The 12,015-nt window shown below is 35.8% G+C and overlaps 1 non-coding gene across 1 annotated transcript; it reads right to left on the bottom strand.

The window, feature by feature from the left end:
• Window positions 1-6,575: 6,575 nt before the first annotated feature.
• Window positions 6,576-6,703, bottom strand: LOC118714634. Its single transcript, XR_004986638.1, has one exon. It is a non-coding gene; the product is annotated as a small nucleolar RNA SNORA11 (small nucleolar RNA).
• Window positions 6,704-12,015: the final 5,312 nt, after the last annotated feature.

Here is a 12,015-nt window from a genome sequence, read left to right as displayed (position 1 = left end):
GAGGAAAAATAATTATTATTGTTATAACAATAGTGTTATAACTCAAGATGTTATACTTATTATAAATGTAGTTGAAACCACTCTTTAAATATTAGGATTGTTTTTAATTTTAATGCCTCTTGAATTTATGGCAGAGAAAAGAGAAGGTAATGAGCCAACAAAAATAATTTAAAATGTACAAACCCTTTACCAATGTAGATGAACACCATTCTGTTGTCATATGACCTTTTCCCCACTGGTTTTAAGATCAATCTCAAGCAGTCATTGAACTTGAGGAGCTAAGTACTATGCTAGATGCTGAGGGTACAGCGCTGAATAAAATAAGTATAGATCTTGCCTGCATATGGCTTACAGTTTAGCAAGAAAGATCAACACTATAAAATATTTCCAGACACCAGAAACTGTGAAAGGTCAAGAACTATAAGTTATTAAATGCTTAGATATTCCATCAGGAATTGAAATGTGGTTTGGGAGTATAAAAAAGTATATTTCAGAGATTTAATATTAAGACTTCTTTTTGTATTTTATTACTTTAACATTTCTATGAATGTGTGTTAATAATTTGACGAAAGGTAATGTAACCATGGTCTTTAATAAATCATGGTATCCTCACAATAAAATATATTAATGATTTATTCAGCTTATGTATATAGTTTAGATACTTTGTGCTTCTATTGTTAGAATCTTTAGTTGATATGAGAATCATCCTATATAATAAAAGCCTAATATGTTAAGTGTCTGGTCGACCAGTAGGTCATCCAACCAATCAAAGCACAATATGTTAATGATATGCTAAGGCTGATCAACTGCTTCTATGTGCACTGACCACCAGGGGGCAGATGCTCTGACCAGTAGGTTAGCTTGCTGCTAGAGTCAGGCCTATCAGGACTGAGAGAGATGGGCCAGACACACCCTAGAACCCTCCCATGTCCCTCCTGGCCCCGATTGTGCACTGGTGGGGGTCCCTGGGCCTGGCCTGTGCACTCTTGCAATCTGAGACCCCTAGGAAGTTTCAGCCTGATCCTGCAGGCCAGGCTGAGGGATTCCACTGGTACACGAATGCACCATGCCTCGAGTCAAGTTATAAATTACTTTCTGGGCCACTTTCTCACCATCTTCAAATCAAATTAGAAGATGGAATATGTGGAACTTAGTTTGGCTTCTGGAGAGCAATGTTTATTTTGACTAATGTCCATTCACTCATACCAAAAACATTCTTCCATATTTTGGCATTCTTGATTAACATAGCTTAGAACAATTTAGTGTTACTTACATCCAGTAACATGTAGAGTACTAACAACCAGCGAATGCCACTATATGGGATCCTCCTGATTATTTTTGAAGTCAATTTTTTAAGTTTTCCTAGAAAAAAATATAAAAAGAAAAAAAGACATTTAAATTAATATAGCTTTACTACTGAGTATATGGTACTTTCTCTGTCTTCCTATTTGACTGGAAGAGGACAAATGTCCCAAAACACCCCAAGTAAGAACAGTATGCTTGTAGCTGCATGTCCCATTGCCCTTCCTGTCATCTAGAAAAGATTCTTGTCTGAAGTCCCCTTCAGGAATTCAATGTACATACCAAGACCAAAATAAAGAATTCAGAGAAATCAAGAGCAATCAATGTAGACTTCAATTAACAAGTGGCATCAATAGAAGTGCTAAAAAATTCAATGGAAACATCCATAGAGAAGTCAGCTCATTGGGCATGAACAAATCAAATCTGTGGCCATTAAAGGATTAATAGTCATGCCTTTTAGGTAACTAGAGGGACAACTTTTACTTCGGGAGTCTTATTTAAAGCCTTGAGTATTTTTTCTTCCTATGTTTTTTTTTCTTCTTTTTTTCCCTCTCAAAGCTTCAAGTTGCTTTTCTTTTTTTCCCTTCAAATTGTTATTAAGAAAAAAATTCTTCCACAACAGTGATTGTGTCACCTAACAAGTCACCATTCTTAACCCAAGACCACGGGAGTCAGAAACAGACATCAACAGGTTTCATGATGCAGGTAGTTTTACATAAGGAGAGATAATAAAAGGCTAAAACGAACAATATACATATGTTTCTTTTCATCAATGGGATTTGTGTTTAAACAATATTTCAAGTAGGGGTGAGTAGTTATAATGGCATCTGATACTATATTTATTGTTAGGTGTGAGTTAGTATCTACACATTGTATCAATTTATATATCAGTAAGTCTGACATAAAATTGAGAAATGTAAGGTATAATTTTCACAAAACCTTGATCTATGGAGAACGGGGGAACCTCCCGAGTGTTAACTGGGAGAGTGACAGGATTCTATTTGGAGAACAAGTTAGAGAAGAGCAATCCTAAAATCAGGGACAGCCAAGGAGCTGGAGTCTAGAGAACTGGGGAAGACTTCATGGAGGAGGTGACCTGGAGCCAAGAACGGAAATAAGTGTAAAACTATGCTAAGGTGAAAAAAAAAAAGTATGTATGTATATTGCTTGGGAACATAAACAGATGTAATCTTAAAAATCATGGAGATCATAATTAGAAATTTTAGAATAACACTAATTGTTGCTGAGTGGGCAGGGAATGGAGTGAGAGTGGGAAAGGATTTGTAAGCTACTATTAACAATCTTCTTAAACTTAAATTTGTTGGAGACATGGTATGGCCAGGCATCATGCTATTTACCTTCCCAAGAACCCTCTGTGGTAAAGGGCATCTTCCTTTTATTGAGGAAGAAACTGGACCGCAGAGCGATCACAGGACTTAGTCAAAGTCCTCTATTTAGTAAGGAGGCAGCATCTAACTACAAACCCAAGTTTTTCTGACTCGACAGCCCATGTTTTTATTTTCCAAGTAACTAACCATGGGTTCTTCATTTTGGAAAAGCATATCTTTTGTTTTATATCAGAATTTGTAGAAACAACAACAACAAAAAAATGTTCAGAACCTTAAAAACATACCTAACACAGGACTTTTAAAATTTAGATGAAAGCAAGGACCATTTGATGAGTATAAACAGGGGGAAGCTTTCTGCTTAACTTCTGCTTAATTAAATCCAGCTGGAGATCCTAAAATATTTAAGATAATGACGTGTTTGATAGTATGAATTACTGTGACTTACACAGGCCATCTAAAACGTCTAATTAAAAAGCAGCACTCGTTCAGAGGAAGAGGCTCTTCGATGGTTCTGAATGAGCTGCATGTGGTCTGGCGGCATCTGGCCCTTTACACCAGCAAAAGTACTGGACAATTCCCTGGGAAATTATCTGGTTCTAAAGAGCACTCATCAAATTATTTTTTCCTCCATAAATGGAAACACTGACATATTTACGAAAACCACTTTCCTTCTAATGTCGGATTACTGTCTTAGGGACAGGCATCATATTAATAGGCAGTAGAGGCTGCTGCTATTCTGGATACCAGCACCATCATACAGAATACTCCTTGAGATCAAGGCTGGAGAATTTAATCTAGGGATTTAAGTCATTAAAAGTGCATATTTATATTCAAATTTTATATCTAAATATTGACTTTTTTCTCTAGTTAAAGGGTATCCTCAAAATCTTCATATAACTTTAAACTTTAGTCAGTTCCAAGCTATAAACCCTATATACTTATAAAACATAATTTGAAAATTCAATTACTTAAATTTGTTTTATACTTATTTCCTTTTGTGATTTTTTAATAATAAAGTGATTATTTAAATTTTTTATATCCTATGATTGATTGATAATGACAAATAACTAAAATAGATAACGGTAGATATCTTTAAAAAGGGGATGAATAGTTTTGAAAGAAAATATCCAAAACAAACTTTGCCCACTTCAAAATATTGTCTAAGAAGAGCTTTGCAGATAAGCTTCTGAGACAAAACAATGGCCCATAGCTATTATAAAAGAGAAGTATAAAAAATAGAAGCACTTCCCTAAATAGAAGCCCATTTCTTGAGGGCAGAATTCTATACTACTTTATATAAGTTTGATGTACTGGGAGAAAAAAGTTATCTTCAGGATTAAAACAATTAAAACTGAAGCATTTTTGGAGAAAACAGACATGCTCAGTTTTCATTACAGAGATGAAGTGTTTGCTATGCATTGTCTCAAAGTGTGAACATTTAAATTTTAATTTAGTAAGCTTATTAAAGAAACTTATTTATCTAGTGGCTTATTTTAGGTTCCAGAGTATACGATACAATTGTCTATTGCTCTGAAATATTAGTCTTTTTTCATCAGAGTCTAAAACTCTTCAATAAATGCTCTGATTCTTTTTAGTCCAAAAGTTAGGTCTCTGTTTAAATAAATTCTGTCCACTAGTAAGTAACAAAGATGAACACTAACCTCAACACTTTCAGTCAACCTCTAGACTACTCATTTCTGCACCACCAGAGATTTGCACAGTATTTGGTCCAAAGTACACCTCCAATAATTCTATGAAATTTAAGTTTTAATGATATGATATAGATAAGCTCTAAAACATTATTCTCTATTTAAATATATCAAAAGTGATTATTTTATTTGAAATATAATACAATTTTTAAAGTCTTTAAAATAATTAGAAATAGATCTTATTCATACTTTGCTTGTAAAGAACACATTAAACACAAAGGAAAAGCCACAGTGAAATTTCCTACAGTCCAAGGCCCATAATACTAACGTTCTATTTTGTTCCAAAATACTTGAAAAAAGCTCCTGATTTACCATAACTCAAGTTCTTAATTTAGCCTGAAACTGATATATGTATACTCCTTAATTTGATTGGAGATTTTTGAAAGAGGAACGTTTGGCTTTAGTTCTGAAGGAAACCTTGGTCTTCAGTTTTTCTTGGAGTAATGCTGTGTTCTATAGCTGTAACCACTGCCCTGAAATATGATTGCTTGCAAAATTAATTTATTTTCATGCCTGTGACATGCATGGATGAATTGATTAGTGAATGAAATTTGACAAGTGAACATATGATAGAGATATAAGTATGTATTTCATATAGTTTAAAAGTAAAGCAACAATTTGAAGAACCAGAAAGCCTGCATGTTTGATACTTTGATTTTTCATTTATTTTTAATATATATATATATTTTAAAATATATTTTATTGATTTTTTTTACAGAGAGGAAGAGAGAGGGATAGAGAGTTAGAAACATCGATGAGAGAGAATCATCGATCAGCTGCCTCTTGCACACCCCCCACTGGGGATATGCCCGCAACCAAGGTACATGCCCTTGCCCAGAATCGAACCCGGGACCTTGCAGTCCCCAAGCCGACGCTCTATCCATTGAGCCAAACCGGTCCCGGCATGATTTTTCATTTATTTTTAAATTGCATATCCCACAAATGCCAGGCATCTTTTCATTTGTTGTTTTTATTTCCTTTAATTTCATGTTTGCATGTCTTGTAGCTGAGACTTATATAACTTTTATTAAAATGTAGGATCAAAGAGCAGTTCCAGCCACAGTTCAAATAGAACACTAGGCATTAGTGTACATTGAATGAATGAATGGATAGATAGAAAATGACTAAGGTTTGAGCAAAGTTAGTGGTTACTAACCTAAAATACAGTAGTTGCTGAAAAGGCGAGTACAATAAAATTAATGTTAATATATGTGAAGGCAGAATTGTCCGCGGCATTTAGATTACCACTTTAATTTACACTCCTCCCCTTATAATAACCAAAGCCTCACAAATGTCACTATTGCTACATTTCTGTATGTAAAACAAAGTTCTTTTTTTCACAATGCTCTCCATTAGAACTCCTGGTGCACAGTGTGAACTCTCAGGCACATTGGTTAACCAAATATATTAATACTAATAAGTGCTTATACCATTATTGGTATTTCAGAAAGTTAAGTTTTTAAAAGAGCTCTTTTCCATTAATAGTGTTCTCACATAATGGCAGGGCAGGGCCACATAATTATCCCTTATTACGGAACTGAGAAAATACAGTGAGAGATTAAGTGGTCCTCATAGGAAGTCAGTGGCAGACAGAAGTTGTATATTCATAGATGAAAATATTCAGGTTTTTGCCTGGCCTAAACTATGGTGAATTCTGTTATTTTTAAGGACGGCAGATATGTATGTGTGTGCTTCTAACAGTGGAGATTACTCCTTTGTCCTTTTCTGACAGGTAAACCCATTTGGGGGCTCAGCTGGTGGCTCAGTTTCTTCCTCCATTTTAGAAGCTATATAGATTATGTAACTACAGACTTTATTTCCATCTTTTAATTTGACTTTAATGCCGCATCACACAAAAGGATTGGCTCAATTTCATTTATTTGGAATAAAATATATTAAGATAGGAGGCCCATAATTTCCTTTACATAAAAGTGCTCAAAATCATCTATAAGTGGAGCATTTTAAAATTCATTAAAGACCTTTGACATGCTCTCCTATTAGCAGGGTTCCAGAGAGCACAGATGGCAATTAGTCATGCAGGTGTTGATGTGATTAACTTCTTTGACTAAGGAGAGCAGCACCATCTATGAAAAGAATCTGAATTTCCAGGAACAAACAGTAATATTAGATAATATTCAAAGTATCTCCCTACCAACACTGCAGCGTTGTTGTTGTTGTTGTTGTTGTTGTGTGTGTGTGTGTGTGTGTGTTTTAAATATATAGGACACAATATCACAGGAAGGCCATGGTGTCTGCCACCTGTGAGGAGTAGGCCCACGTTGCTGTTGGATGTGTCATTCACAGAAGAGCCACTCTTCAGGCACTCTGCTCTCTCTACATCCAAGCGTTCTTAGATCCTTACGTAAATTCTTTGCTCGATGATAAACACACTGTGCACCTTAAACTTACAAATGTCGTAGGTCAATTATATCTAAATAAAGCAGGGGAGAAAAATTCTTTGTTCATTTTTATGGCTCCTTAGTGGAAAATCCAATCCTAGCAGGACAGATGGTCTTTGAAAACAGTGGTTCTCCAAGTGTAGTCCCTGGACTAGCAGCATTGGCAACTTGGGAGCTTGTTAGAAATGCAAAACCTTTTTTTCTGCCTCTAATGCAAGCCAGAATCTCTGGTGGAGACCCTAGGAATCAGTGTTATTACAAACAACCCAGAGGATTCCCGTGAAAGCTAAAATTTGGGAACCTTGGCTGTAAGGTGCCTGGATAAAAGGCTCTCTAGAGAGAACACAGTGGGATATATAAATTAAAGCATTATTATGCCCAGATAATAAATTACATTATGGACAAAATGTTCAATTCTTATCTTTAATTTATTTACTTTGAATTTATTAGAATTAGTGCATGTGAATTAATAACTCAATTAATAACTATATCAATGCCCAATGTGACTTCCCTCTGTGAAGAAAAATTGGCTTTAGGCAATGGTGGAATGGAAATTATGGAGTATGGGAACCTAGGCAGAGTTGCTGTGAAAGTCTCTGCATCCTGGCAAGGACCTGAGCTGCTACATTGTCACCTTTGGTGTCCCACATGTCCACCCTATGACTTCAGTAATATCTCCTTCAACCATACATTGCTTTTACATATCACAAAATAGAGCTGAAAATCACAAACCATCTTGCAAGATGGAGAAATTAGCAAATTACCCACTAGGGAGAGAATATGAAAAAAATATTCATTTTTAATTGATTTTGTAAACTCTTCAAAGATTTTAAGACTTTCATGGAAATATGACTACATGTGGTCATACAATTATATAAATACATTTTGAGTCCTATTTCTTTCATTTTGGTGATTTCTTTTACACTGGTTTCCATGTCAAGAGTGACATTAGTAGTGAAAGCTGCTGCTAAATAGAAGCTTTAGAGTAATTGAGACAAACCAAAAGATTTGGTGGCCAAAGTCTTTTTTTTTTTTTTAATATATTTTATTGATTTTGTACAGAGAGGAAGGGAGAGAGATAGAGAGTTAGAAACATCGATGAGAGAGAGAGTATGGATCAGCTGCCTCTTGCACACCCCCTACTGGGGATGTGCCCGCAACCAAGGTACATGCCCTTCACCGGAATCGAACTCAGGACCTTTCAGTCCCCAAGCCGACGCTCTATCCATTGAGCCAAACCGGTTTCGGCTTGGTGGCCAAAGTCTTAATCAAAATTCAATGTGTGGCTGAAATTTTAATACCATCAACTGGTCATCCAGGACTTATCACAGAAGTTGTTTGTAAATGACAGTTGAAGAATCTTTAGTATACTGAATAAATAGATCAACAAAGCTTCCAAATGCAGTTTAACATTCCTACTAAGTTATCCTCAGTATTGGGAGGAGGGCTTGGCTCCAAGAGTGGGATGGTTGCACACTCCCCTCCACTATGCACTAGTCACTAATCTATCTTTATTAGCCCTTCTGTTGTATGTGCTGTTTGCTGCATCCCTTTTACCTGAGGCAGAGCAGAATCAGATACAAGAGGCTACATTGACAAAAGACCCCAAGCAGCAGAGAATGCAGTTTATTGACGGGACTTTACAGATGGATGATGATAGTAATGAGAAAGCTGCATAATTGTTCCTCATGGTGGGCCAAAACTTCAGTCAATGGCTGATGCACACGCAACAAAATTATTAAGTCACTTTATTTCAGAACTGAAATGATTCCCAAATTAGAACAGACCCATGAACCGTCCATCTGGCTAGGATATGGAATAGTGGACAGATTGTGGCCTATGGATGCAATTCTTTAGCATAAAAAATGGCAGGGGTGCTTTTTTGCCAAAAGACCCAGAGGACTACAGGAATTCACTACATATCTACAACAGAAAGCCTTGGTCGCTCATGTCCAAAGCAGAAAACCCCCCAAAAAGATATGAGTATGCAATGTCTTTCATGTGAAAGATGAGTTATTTCCTGGTCAATGCAGAAATGCTTTGATATTACTAGATGTAATATCAACTTATTTGGTTAATATGTTTTATAAAAGATTACTGTACTGCCAAACCAGTAGGGAAAATAGTGATCTAGCTTTCCTTCTTATGTATCCGGTATACACAGGAGCCACAGAGAACCAGGACTTGAATAAATCCATCTAGTTGGCTAATTCATCATGCAAGCCTAAATTTCTCAGGTGTATGGGCCTCCTAAGATGTGATTTCTGGTCACAGGTCCACACATTTGCTCGGAGACTACAAAGCTGACATCTTATATAATAAATAGGTAATATGCAAATTGATCCTCATGTCCTCACACAAGATGGCCACCCCCATGTGGTCAAAGAAGGCTGCCACAAGATGGCTGGCATAGGAGGGTAGTTGTGGGTGATCAGACCAGCAGGAGAGGGCAGTTGGGGGCAACTGGGCCAGCAGGGGAGGGCAGTTGGGGGTAATCAGGCTGGCAGGGGAGCATTTTAGGCATCAATCAGGTTGGCAGGGGAGTGGCTGGGGGTGATCAGGCTAGCAGGTAGGCGAGTGGTTGGGAGCCAGCAGTCCAGTAGTGTGAAAGGGATGTCTGATTGCCGGGGTGGGGGGACATGCCCCAAGCTATCCCAGATTGGAGAGGGTGCAGGTGACAGCCCCACCCTGCAGTGCACCAATTTCTTGCACTGGGCCTATAGCTCAAAAATAATTTCCATTCTTTTGATTAAGATGTAAATGTAGGTATTCTTTCTGTTTCTGCCCCTGTTAAGCATCCCTTCCAACAAAGTTCCAAAGTCTTACTAATGATGGTGTCAAAAGAAACCATTCTTGTGAAGACTTTGCATTTCTTGTAGTGATAATGATTACTAGACTCACATGTAACACTCTTGCATAAATGAGGACAAAGTTTTTGTGAAACATTTCATTACATTTCCTATTTCTCCATTTTGCAGTAAAAATCATTGTATATCATAAGGCTTTATGGAAGAGAGACACAGATGATATAAGAAATATTGACCCAGACACAAATCTAGAGAGTCTACAGTGTTCAGAAATATATAAAAACCCATACAGAACTATTCAAATATCATGCAAAAGACATTTACTGAGTGCCACTAGGTATTTTGCATATAATGTCCCAATCTATATAAAAACCAAGAGGCTGATTACTACCTTCACTTAATACATGAGAAAACAAAGATTCAGAGAATTAAAAACCTGCCTTGTATCTCTAAAATCGTCAGTGATAGATGCTAATCTTCCTAACTCAGTAAACTGTATTGTCCCTCAATAGTATTTATTGATTATTTTATGAATATTCTTAACAACTCTCCCATAATTCTTCATGAAGAACACAAAAGTGAGCATAAGCTTCACTGTCATTGAATCCTGTTGACCTTATGATTTTCAATTCTATGTTGATGCTATATGTATTCAAATGCAATCAGCCTTTCTTCTAATAACAAGACATGGCTTCTAGGCGACCATGGTAATCACACAACTGATATCTATTGGATAATTTATAGCAAAGAAGCTGAAATTCAAATTTTATTCTTTATATTTTAAAAAATCCACCTAGCTGTGTAATTCATCATGCAAGCTTAAATTTCTCAGGTGTATGGGCCTCTCTTATTCAACATTTGATTCACTTAGCACTTCAGTAATTTCGTATAAAATGGACACATTGAGAACCTCTATCTTATATAAGTAGGTATGAGGATTATATGACATTATGTTTACTAAATCTTTCATTATAATGTAGGTAATGATTATTATTGTGCTGATGCTTCTATCAGTTTTTGAATGTGTGAATGAACAAATGTTCTCAGAGACTTAGTAGTTTTCAGTTGAGATATTTAGAAAATTGCCAAATAATTTCAAAATGAAAAGTATTCCATACTGAAAACTGGAAGTAAATAGTCTTGGGCCTTCTTTTCTCAGGGCTGTATATGCCCTTGGCCTAAGAAGCAAGTTGATTTTTTTTTCCTGACTTGATTATTAAGTAAAATAAGTTAGAAGCAGACTGAACCACAGTGTGTGATTCCCAGAACTATCAGACCAGGCTGAACTGTGTCAGCTAACACGTGATATTTAAAGTTCTGTAGTTAGAAACATAATTTAAATGTTTTAAACTTTGACACAGTTATCTGTATCCTCTCACATCTCTCAAGGTGCCTTCGTAAACTCTGTTGTGTTGAGTTACTTCACCTATTTATTTAATATCACATGTGTTTTTATGCATGTACCAAGACAGAAAATCTATTCAGGTTAATATTTTGCTATTCTGTCCTGAGAGAAAGGATTGTTAACTGGCGAAGCTCTCCAGAAGTTATTTCTCGCTTCTAGTCACTGACTTGAAGCTGAGAGTGCGTGGAGGAAGTAAAGAGCAGTTGTAAAGTGCAAAATAAATCCCAGTAGCTATTCTCTATGCTAAATGCTTTTTTTGCCCCCAGACTGGCATATGCTATTTCATTGAAGTAAATGGCACACTTTGTCACCAATCCTCGGCATTAATTTTGTTTTAGCTCTACTGATCAGCTTAAAGGTTCTGTCTTACAGTGCCAGTTACTTCTACTTAAGAAATGTTAATGTTTCTGTTAACTGCTTTTCGAAAGAAAAACTAGAGACCTTGCAGAAAACTGAGCGCTTCTCACTTTATGGGAAAAAAAATGAAATCTCTAAAAATTACAGAGAATAGCAGAGAGCATGGTCTTTTATTTTTTTTCCCCAAGAGGAAAGCCTTTTTTTTTTTTTTTTTTTTTTTTTTTTTTTTTTTAATATGTTTAGTGATTGTAATTTTCTTGTATTTTTTTTAATGAAGTTTCTTTTGGGTCATTCTTAATGTAAGAAATTAGTGATGGAATTTAACTATGGAGTGTGGATTAAGTAGTAGTGTTGTATTCCTATTTAATGTTTTGAATTTGAGAATTCAATTGTGGTTATGCAAGAGGATATACTTATTCTTAGAAAATACACACTGAAGTAGTTCAGGGTAAAGAGTCACCATGTTCCAACACACTCTTAAATGGCCCCCAAATTACAGAAAATGATAAAGCAAATTAATTGGTATATCTGGGAATTCCTTGCATCATTTTTTTGTGACCTTTTCTGTAAGTATAAAATTCTCTGAAAATAAAAGAAACCTAATATTAAGAAAAAAAAGTTGTAAAATAATTTTCTTACTTTTAATTGAATACTCTTAAAATATTTATTAAAGTGAGAAGCAACCAA

This window comes from Pipistrellus kuhlii, unplaced genomic scaffold, assembly GCF_014108245.1.
Source record: "Pipistrellus kuhlii isolate mPipKuh1 unplaced genomic scaffold, mPipKuh1.p scaffold_m20_p_10, whole genome shotgun sequence".
NCBI lineage: Eukaryota > Metazoa > Chordata > Mammalia > Chiroptera > Vespertilionidae > Pipistrellus > Pipistrellus kuhlii.
This window is presented reverse-complemented; position numbering and strand designations above follow the sequence as displayed.